General features: G+C 40.5%; 1 pseudogene; it reads left to right on the forward strand.

Moving 5' to 3' along the window:
* Positions 1 to 401: 401 nt before the first annotated feature.
* LOC106827949 (olfactory receptor 1571-like) lies at positions 402 to 8,212 on the forward strand (annotated as a pseudogene).
* The last annotated feature ends 3,284 nt before the right edge of the window (positions 8,213 to 11,496 follow it).

An 11,496-nucleotide genomic window follows, 5' to 3' on the forward strand; every position in this document is an offset into this window, starting at 1 on the left:
GAAAGTCTTATGGTCAAGGGTTTAAAAGAGAGAGAAGAAAGGGAGGGAAGATAGTGCATTTAGAATACTGTTCTGAGGAGTTTTAATGAAATGGAGAGCAGTTCCTTCAGACTCCAGCAGAGGTAGGCTATGGAAGGCAAAGACTGGAAAGGCTATTTTCTTGGGGCTGGCTGGGAGCTGCTTCTCTGTCTTCCTCTCTCTGATAAAAACCGAAAGACCATGACGATGAAGATGGCGAGGAGAAGGAAGACAAAAGCCATGTCCCAGGTCTCATCCCAGTGGAACCCCTTCTTGGCCGGGACCTCCTGCTGTGAACAGAGAGCCTCCTGCCAGGCACTCTGGTGCAGTTCCTGCTGCAGCTGTTCTCAGTAGAGCAAGTGGTAGAAGGTGTCAAGTCGAACATGGTGCAGTTGGCTCCCTGGCACAGCCTGAGACAGCTGGGCCGAGAGGCGGGTGGGAGTCACAGGGTGAGCCGGATCACCTGCATACATCCTGGAGGGGTGATCGTCAGGTCCGCACAGGTCCTCATTACTGAGCTGGCCTCAGACATGCTTGAGGCACAGGGTGGCACTGCCCAGAACCCTGTAGGGCCTGGACATACTCGTGAAGCACGAGTATGGGCTGTCATCAGGGAGTAAGCCTTCCCTTCTGGGCACAGACCAAACCCAGGTGTTGTGGTGCTCCCCGGCCTGCTGCAACCTCTACATCTACAGCTGGTGGCTCATCGGAGTCCTCTTGGCTGCCATTTTGGATGGACTGGGCACTGTTGAGTCTTCAGGGTTTTCTCTATAGAAGATCATATCATCTGCCAATAATGACAATTTTGTTTCTTCATTTCCTGTTTGGATACCTTTTATTTCTTTGTCTTGCCTAATTGCTCTGGCTCAGACTTCCAGTATTATGTCGAATAGGAGTGGTGAGAGTGGGCACACTTGTCTTGTTCCTGATCTTACAGGAAAAGCTTTCAACCCTTCACCACTGACCACGCTAGCTGTGTGTTTTTTGTATGTTGCCTTTATTACTTTAAGGTCTGTTCCTTCTATACTCTTTTTGTTGAGGATTTTCATTATAAAAGGATGTTGCATATTGCCAAGTGCTTTTTCTGCATCTGTTGAGGTGATTATGTGATTATTATCTTTCATTCTATTACCATGGTGTGTGACTTTTACTGATTTATGTATGTTAAACAATTCTTGAATCCCAGGGATAAATCTCACTTGATCATGGTAAATGATCCTTTTAATATTCCGTTGAATTTGGTTTGCTAATATTTTGTTGAAAATATTTCCATCTGTGTTCATCAGGGATATTGGCCTACAGTTCTTTGTTCTTCTTGTGTCCTTATCTTGCTAGGGTATCAGGGTAAATGCTGGCCTCATATAATGACTTGGGATTGTCCCTCCTCTTCAATATTTTGGAAAAGTTTGAGAAGGATTGGCATTAATTCTTCTTTACATATTTTCTATATTTCACTAGTGAAACGATCTGGTCCTGGGCTTTTCTGTAATGGGAGGTTGTTGATTACTGATTACATTTTCCTACTCATTATTGGTCTCTTCAGATTTTCTACTTTTTCATGAGTTAGTCAAGGTAGGTTGTATATTTCTAGAAACTTATTTCTTGTATGTTGTCAAATTTCTAGCATATAATTGTTCATAGTAGTCTCTTATGGTCCTATGTATTTCTGTGGTATAGTTATGATGTCTAATCTTTCATTTCCTATGGAATTTATTTGATTTTTCTCTCTCTTTTCTTAGTGTATCTAGAGGTTGGTCAATGTTATCTTTTTAAAAAACAGCTTAGTTTCATTAACTTTTTCTTTTCTTTTTCTGTTGTCTAATTCATTTATTTCTGCTCTGTTCTTTGTTATTTCTTTCCTCCTGCTAACTTTGCGCTTTGTTTTCCATTTTCTAGTTCCTTGAGGTGTAAAATGTAGGTGTTCTTTTGAGTTCCTTCCTGATGTAGATATTTATCATTATAAACATCCCTCTTAGAATAGCTTTTGCAGTATAACATAGGTTTTGGTATGTTGTACTTCCATGTTGTTCATTACAGTTTATTTTTTGATCTCCCTTTTGATTTCTTCTTTGAGCCATTGGTTGTTCTGGAGCATGTTATTTGATCTCCACATATTTGGGAATTTTCCAGCTTTCCACCAGTTACTGATTTCTAGTTTTATATCATAGTTCTCAGAAAAGATACTTGGTATGATTTCATCTTCTAAAATTCTCCAGGACATTGTGTCCTTTCATATGATCTCTCCTGGATAATCGTCCTCTGTTCCCTTGAGAAGAATGTGTATTCTGGTGCTGTTGGAGGGAATGCTCTATCTCCATCTCTATCTCTATCACTATCCATCTATATATCTGTTTTCTTTATTATTCTCTGACTAGGTTATTTCAAAGTCCCTATCCTCTAACTCACTGCTTCTGTACTGAATTTGATCTATTCTGCTGTGACACTCTTTATTTCATTTTATTCACCTAATTCTTCAGCAGCAAAATTTCTATTTGGTTGTTATTACGATGTCTATTTCTTTGTTAAATTTCTCATATTGTTCACAAATTGTTTTCCTGATTTCACTGATTTGTCTTTTTGTGTTTTCTTAGCTCATAGACTTTCATCAAAACAGGTATTTTGAATTCTTTACCAGCTAGATCACTAAATTCTGATTCGTTGAGTTCAGTTACTGGAAGATGTTGTCTTTTGCTGATGACATTTTTCCTTGATTCTTCTTGTTTCTTGGTGTTTTGCTTGCTGTTTTCACATTTGAAGTAGCAGCAGCTAGTTACCTCCTCAAATCTTTACTAGTTGTCTTCAGCTGGGAGATATTTTTCAGTAGTGCTGGTTATATTTGGGGTTTTCTCCAACTTTGTATAGATACACTTGCTCCACACTTCTTGCTCCCTCTAATGGCCAAATTCTTAACCTTGTTTATCTTCTCTGCTTCTTCCACTTCACCAGAGTAGCTGCTGGAAAACTCTGTTTTGTTTTCCAGAAGGTGGTGCTACATCTCAAATTGCGGTTTCTCCTTTGCCCAGACATTCTGGCCTGACTTTTTGAGGCATTCTCTGTTTACTAGAGCTGGCTCACACCACCACATTCTGGAGCACAAATAGGAGCTGGCATCAGAGTTGGGGGAAGAGTAGGTATAGCACTTGAGGCACTGAGGGTATGCAAGGGCCAGGTGCAAGGTTCCTTGGGTGAGGTTTCTGAATGGCTTGTGAGTGGGCTGCTTGCTGGAGTTCTGAAAACAGTTAGCAGGAGCTGCATCTCTTTAATGTCCTTTGATATTTTTGTCCTCCTCTTTCCTGCTCTCCTCCTTCCCTCATACATGAGGTCATGTGGCAGTACTCTGGGTATTGCTGGAGAGAAATAGGCTTCTCTATCAGCATTCCTGCACATCTTGGGTAACTGAACACTTACTCACTATTGTCTCTTTCCCCTGTGGGAGAAGCAGTACCAGGGAGTTTATCCCTGTGCTGTGTCACCTTGAGAGAGGACCATTCCTGGAAAAGTTTATCTTACCCTGTACAGTGCATCCAAACTTGTATTTTTTCCCAATAGAGTCCTGGAATCTCTCTTTGGGAAGTCTAGACTTCTGCAAAGGCTCTTACATCCGAGGGTGTCTGTCTAAGCCAGCATTCTCCAGATTTTTCCTGCCATGGCCTAAAGAGAATAGGGATGGTTGGCTGCCTTCTGCTGGTTCTCCAGTCCATATCAAAGTCTGTCTATTACCTGATGCACAAGTCGGCAAGACTACCCCTGGATACTTGGCATATGGTACTAGATCCCACAACTCCCACAGAGGTACCTTCGTTCATGGATGGATCCCAATTTTTAATTCTTAAAAGAAGGAACAAAAAGGAAGTATGTCTTATGCCATTGTGATGCTGACATCATTCTAGTTAAATCCTAGTACAATTAAAGCATCATGTAAATACTATGTATTTGCATTGCTGTATTAACAAACAATTCTCAATATCACAGTGGTAATAAGTTATTTGTGGTAACAAACAAGTCTCAATATCACATTATCACAGTAAGAATGCATTTTCCTTGCTTACATTACATGTGAGCTTCAGGGTGTCTGTGGCTGTGACCCAGCTGTGCTTTTCTCCAAGTGTGTCTTCATTTGGAGACCTGGGCTCTGGGAACAGCTGCTATGGCAGATATGGCTGTTCTTATGACAGAGAGAAAGAGGAAGAGAAATGGTGGAATCTCACAGTGATTCTTTTAGCTTTTTCGTAGACACTTATCATGTCATATCCACTCACATTCTGTGAACCAAAACGTATGTGTCCAAGCTCAATGACAGCCATTGCTGGAACATACACTCCTACCCCTCGAGACACCATGAAGACCCAGAGCCAAGAGTGGGGATGTACAGTTCTCCTAAAAGAATGGGGGAGTGAATAAATAATTGTGAAAAATTGAACAATTTATAGTGTGGAGAAAGCCATAGAAGCATTTCATACTTCTGTTGAAATTAAACATTTGTATAATGTGTGTTACAGATTTGCAACAAGGAGGATGACAAGAGTTGGAAGAATAAATTGATTCACCAAAAAAACAACAGTTTTACAGATATTCTTGAGTGGAACATAGGAACATATCTTTTGTCTAATAGCTCTTACTGTGGCTATTTGGATCCAGTGTGAGGGGTTCAGAGGGTATGTCCATAGGCACAGAATCATGGCCTCTCCAGCACTCTGCTCCCTACTGAGGGCCCGTGGAGGAAGGTCCCCCTCAAGATCTAGACTCTCTGTGTCCCAAGAGCAGGGAAATACTGGACTCACTGCCTGTGCCTAGAGACATTTCTGGTGTCATAATGATCTTAGTAAATATGGGACTGGGACCCAGTCACAATAGCTGTTGTGGATTGAGCATTAGCTTTGTGCTGGGTAATCTCCTATGAGGTCTAGATTATTTCTAACTTCTCACATCAAATTTATAAGGTTAGGCAGAATTTCCTGAGTTTATAGATAAGGAACTGAAAGGCTAAAAGTTGCATTTTCTCTCATGAGGGGAAATACTCAAGAGGGATGTATAAAACTGTATATGCAGAAGTTGAAAAACTGAGTCCAACATTTGACCACCCAAGGTCAGACCTGAGAGGAGCAGGAAAACTCTTGCTGGAGAAGGGCTCAAAATACCTATACCTGACTCTAACACTAGACCACAGCCTTTCTACTCAAAGAGTAGTCCACAGACCAGGACCTGCTGCATCAACATCAAACGGGAGCTAGATACAAATGCAGACTCTCCAGGACCATATTAGCCCTGCTGAATCAGAATCTGCATTTGGAGAAGATGCCCAAATGATTCATATCCACAGTGAAATTGAAGAAGTGCTTATCTAGAATAGTGTTTCTCAATTTTCTCACTATTGACATTTATGGTGGATAATGCTTTGTGACAGAGGCTGTCCTGTGCATGGTGGGATGTTGTGTAGCATTCCTGACCTCAGCTGACTTAAGTGCCAGTTGCAGCTGCTTCGATGCAACAACCAAAATATTCTCCAAATACTTCCAGGTACCCCTGGAGGCAAATTGTCTCCTAGTGAGAATAGCTAGGCAAGAGCATTAGGACTGGAAACATCTTGATGGAGTTCCAATCAAACCCCATCCCTTACTCAGTTCATAACATTGAGCAGATAATTTAACCCTCTGAGCCCCATTTCCACAAATTTAGAATGAGGTTCATAATAGCACTGTCCTCAGAGAATGAACTTTTATAAAAATTAAATGAGAATACGTATAAGGTACTAATTTCAGGGCAAAATGCATAAAAAGATCTAAGTGCATGCATTTTAAATTAAAGATTGTCTTTATTGTGCTAAAATACACATAACATAAAATTTACTATCAACCATTTTTAAGTGTATAGTTCAGTGGTATTAAATAAATTTGAATTATTATGCAGATAACACCACTACCCATCCCCATAACTCTTTTCATCTTGTGAAACTGAAACTCAATACCTAAATATATTTTTAATTAACAAAATGTTATACACAGAAGACTAAATGATGTTCTAAATTTAAATGACAAGCATTAAACTCTTAACGGTTTTGGCCCAAGGCAGTAGTACTCACAGTTTTATGTCATAGGAACACAGTTCCCCACCTTGTTGAAGAGTAGAACAACAATTTTCTGGAGATGATCAGGTCAGTGTTCTTTCATCAATGTTTTATATTTTTCAACGTACAAGTCTTTCACCCTCTTGCTTAAGTTAAGTATTTTATTCTTTTGGATGCCATTGTAAATAGAACTGTCTGTAATTTTCTTTTCACATTTTTCATTGTTTGTATATAGAAATGCAACTGATTTTTGTATGTTACTTTTCTGTCCTGTTACTTTGCTTAATTCATTTATTAGTTCTCTTAGTTTTGTGTAGAATGTGTAGGATTTTCTACATATAAGAACATATCATCTACTTAGAGACATAAATGTATTTCTTTCTTTCCAATTTGATGCTTTTATTTATTTTTTTCAAATTGCTCTGGCTAGAACTTCTAGTGTTATATCGAGTAGAAGTTACAAAAGTGTTCATCCTTGTCTTGTTGCTGATCTAATGGAAAAACCATTCAGTGTTTCACCATTGAATACAGTTGTCTCTCCATATCCATATGTTCTGAATTCATGGATTCAACAAGCCAAGACTTAAAAGGTCTAAAACAGGTGTGTCTGTACTGAACATGTACAGAGTTTTTTTTTTTTTCCTGGTTTGTTATTCCCTAAGCAAAACAGTATAGCAACTACTTACACAGCATTTAAATTGTATTAGATATTCTAAGTAATCTAGAAATTATTTAAAGTATACAAGAGGATTACATAGCTTATATGCAAATCCTATGCCATTTTATATATGAGACTTCAGTATCCATGCATTTTGGTATTCACAGGTGTCTTGGAACAAATTTCTCATGAATATAAAGGGTCAACAATATAATATTCACTGTGAATTTTTCATAAATGGCTTTCAGCATATTGATATAGTTTCCTTCTATTCCTAGTTTTTCAGTGTTTTTATCATGTACCATACACAAATATAAAAATTAATTTCCGGAATGTGGAATATAAATGATAGCATATCTGCCAAGTACATAGAGCCAGGGAATAATACACACATTTTAGAATTTCTTCTTCTGGGATTTTCAGAAGAAAAGGAATTGCAAACTTTCCTCTTTGGGCTGTTCTTGTCCATGTAGGTGGTCACCATACTTGTGAACCTGCTAATCATCCTGGCCGTCAGTTCTGGCTCCACCCTCCACACTCTTTATGTACTTCTTCCTCTCCAACTTTTTTTTTCTTTCTGCTTTTTCTCCCCAAATCCCCCCATTATATAGTTGTATATTTTAGTTGTGGGTCCTTCTAGCTGTGGTACATGGGACATTGCTTCAACGTGGCCTGATGAGCAGTGCCATGTCTGGGTCCAGGATCCAAACCAGCGAAACCCTGGGCCGCTGTAGCAGAGCAGGCGAACTTAATCACTGGGCCACGGAGCCAGCTCCTCCAACTTTTCTATTGTAGACTTGTGTTTCACCTTCTTCATTGTCCCAAAGATGGCAATGAATATACAGACACAAAGAAAAGTCATAACTTATGAAAATTGCATCATGCAGATTTATTTTTCATGCTTCTTATAGTGTAGGACAACTTCCTACTCACTGTGATAGCCTATGACCATTTTGTGACTGTCTATCACTCCCTGCACTACGTAGTCATCATGAACCCTCAAATCTGGTTCTGGTAATTTGGATTATCAGTGTTCTGTTTTCCATGTTATACAGCTTAATGATGTTGCAGCTCTCCTTCTACAGAGACTTGGAAATCTCCACTCTTTTTGTGAAGCTAATCAGGTGGTACAACCTGGTGATGTATTTTTCAGCTGTCCTTCTGGGTGGTAGTTCCCTGGCTGGTCTCCTTTACTCATCTTTTGGGACAGTTTTCTCCATATGTGGAATATCATCACATCAGGGGAAGCATAAAGCATTTTTCACCAGTGCATCTCAGCTCTCAATTGTCTCATTTCGTTGTGTGAGCCTAGGAGTGTACCTTAGCTCTGTTGCCACCCACAGCTCACACTCAAGTGCAATGGCCTCAGTGATGTACACTGCTATCACACCCATCTGAGCCCTTTCATCTACAGTCTGAGGAATAAAGACATAAAGGGAGCTTTAAATGTGTTATTCAAAGAGAAGCCATAAAATGGCCATTTTTCAACAAATGCCTGTGATTGTAGGACTCAATTGCTCACAGCTAGAAATTGTATTCTTTAATCAGATCATAAAAGAAGAACTTAATCCTTCTACTTATATGCTGGAATTTCAATCTTTAAAATTTTAACTGCTTTATTGGATTTGAATAACTCCCTTTGTTTTTCTGCTTTTTCTGGTAATCAACAATTTTCCTTTTGTTATTTTCCTAATTTCCCAAAGTTATTCCCAACCTTGGGTCAGAAACAAGCTGGAGATTCCCATTTGCTTCATGTAGTGATGAGTTGTACTAGTTTTATGGAATAAACCACATTTCACAACTCAGGCTATTTATACAATTTTATTGTAGAAGAATTTCTTAGATCACAGATTTTTTCACTTTTGTGTCCATCATTTCTTTGTATATCGCTACTTTGACTGTTCTTCCTGATAATGGAGACTTTAACATATTAGTTTGTTTTGTAGGGATCACAGAAGTTTATTATTCTCATTAGCATCCTGATCTCTTATCAGCTTAACATCCACAGTATCCCTGGCATAAAATAGGCAAAAATTGCTTATCAAAGACATGCTCTAGTGAGACGTCATCATTGTGGTGACATGAGAGGATCCATTTGTTTCTACCATTCAATCTACCATGAATAAAATATGCAGAGCCCAATAAAGACTACAGTTCCCAACACACCAGGATGATGGAGAGATCTACACCTTGGTGCATATGAACGTAGACAGATTGGAGCATGTAGAGAAGACTAAACAGGGAACAGCAGGGCTGATACCCAGGATCCTGTATCTCAGCTGCAGTCGATGAGTCAGGCAGCCCCAGGGAACACAGTGGGCAGCATTAGAGGCACAGAAGCAACTCTGGCTCCTGGTTGCAGCAGTGCCTATGGCCACAGGGAGCAGAGCAACAGCAAAAGTGGAGCCCTGCAATTCTTGTCCCACTAACTACAGCTCAGAGCCTGGTAGCAGCAATGGAGGCATGCACACAACTCTGGCCTCAAAACTGCAGTGGTGCCAGCAGCCAGACAGAGATGGGCAATGGTGGAGATGGAGCCCCATTAACCTGGCTACATTCTCACCCTGCCCTTTTTCCTGCCATGACAGTTGTCCTTCTGACCCAGATTATCTTGGACGTGGTGGTGATGTCATTTATCACTGCACCTCCAGTGGTGAAGACAGTGACTGCAGTAACACCAGCAACAGCAAGGCATCGGTAACCCTAAGAGACACCGTCTGTGATAAAGACAGACCTAGTGATACCCTTATTAGAGGCCTTGGAGGGTGGAAAGTGTGTATTCTCAAGTATGGCCAAAGATAGCTCTGGTAAGAGAAACCAAAACCTGGTGCTATCGTGCCACCTACTGAAAAACAAAAGAAAGGCCTGCAATCTCCAATTGGTTGAATAGTTATAATCAAAATAAAGCCTTACCTAAATAAGGAAAGTGTTTGCTATGACAAATGCACTGGCAGAGGAACAACTCAGCAGGCACCACAAAAAGACATGGTAACACAACATTACAAACATAAAATAACAATTCTCTGGAAATGAAGCATAAATTGATGGAATCATTAACTTTTAGTGAAAACTAAGAAGCAAGCAATTATGAACTGTCTTTTACATTAGCATTCTGTAGCTTGGTAAATTTCTAAATATTTTTTATAATTTCTATAAAAAATGTTATTTCATAGTATAATCTTTTATTTATTTTTATTTTATTTTATTTTAAGTTTTGGTGCAGAAGATTGGCCCTGAGCTAATGCCTGTTGCCATTCTTCCTCTTTTTCTTTTTTTTTGGCTTGAGTAAGACTGACCCTGAGCTAACATCTGTGCCTATCTTCCTTCTGGCTTGATGTGTGTTGCTAGGTCTGTGCCTGGAAGCCAAACCCATGAATGCCAGGCCACAAAAGCAGACCACATGAACATAACCACTATGCTACTGGGCCAGCCACAGTAAAATCTTTTAATAAAGCACATGTTTATTAATAGACCCAAACATCTTTTAGTTTCTCTTTCCTAAAATGTCAAAAGTAGATAAACCTATATTTAGTAATTAATGTCTAATATTTTGTCTTATTTGGAAAGGATCGACATATTCAATGAATTTTTTATCACTTAATTTAACCCAGAAAAACTTCAAAGTTTCAAATTACCAAAGAAATTTTGGAAGTTATTTTAAGTACATCTGCCATAAAATATAATTATCACTACAGGTGTATTGGAGTGATGTCAGCATCATGGTGGAGCAAGTTCCCTTTGTCTCTCCCCTCTAAGTGACAACCAAATGGACATCTATTGACCAACAGAGGATTCCACATACAGCACAACAGGGTGTCTGAGAGATCCATGCAGCTATATATTGGAAGGTGGGTGGACTGGACCCACGGGAAGCAGTGGAACTAGGGGAGTGGCCCCCTCCTCTTCCCTGGTGACAGCGATCCAGGACATGGGTCCTCATGCAGCAGCCAACATGACTGAATGGAGGCAAGGATAGCCCAGCCAGTATGCAAACACCCACAGAATGGTGGCAGCCTGGCCTGTGGGAGCGCCCACCGAGCAGTGGCAGCCGTGCCCATGTGAACAGTGAGTGGCCCAACCAGCATGACTATGAGAAGATGGGGCAGGAAAAGAAAAAGCCCCCTGCCCCACCGTGGTTGCAGGTGGGGTCTGCAACTAGAAGCATTGGAAACGGCAGCAGAAACAGGTACCCATCCCCCAGTGGTGTCAACCCTGAAAACAGCTTCACCAGCTGTGCATACAAGTTCCTGGGTCCCCAGACCCCTGCCAGTGACAGCAACACCTGTGAACCCAGCACCTATGAAAGCGGTATGACTAGCACCCTGAGGCAACCTGGGAACATCAGCACAGGTGGTGCAAAGGACAGTAGGGTCTGAGCCCATGGAGAGACAATGGAGGAACACAAGACCCAGGTGATCAGAAACAAAGTAACACCCAATAAGAAAAGTTGATGTGGGGCCAGCCCAGTGGTGCTGCAGTTAATTTTGCATGTACCGCTTCTTGGTGTCCCAGGGTTCAGTGGTTCAGATCCCGGGTGTGGACATGGCACTGCTTGGCAAAAGCCATACTGTGGTAGGCATCTCTCGTATAAAGTAGAGGAAGATGGGCACGGACGTTAACTCAGGGCCAGTCTTCCTCAGCCAAAAGAGGAGCATTGGCAGTAGTTAGCTTAGGGATAATGTTCCTCAAAACAAACAAACAAAAAAAAGTTCATGACTACCCCAAATGTGCTGGTAGAGGATCAATTCATCAAGCA

Source organism: Equus asinus, chromosome 10, assembly GCF_041296235.1.
Source record: "Equus asinus isolate D_3611 breed Donkey chromosome 10, EquAss-T2T_v2, whole genome shotgun sequence".
Taxonomy (NCBI): Eukaryota; Metazoa; Chordata; class Mammalia; order Perissodactyla; family Equidae; genus Equus; species Equus asinus.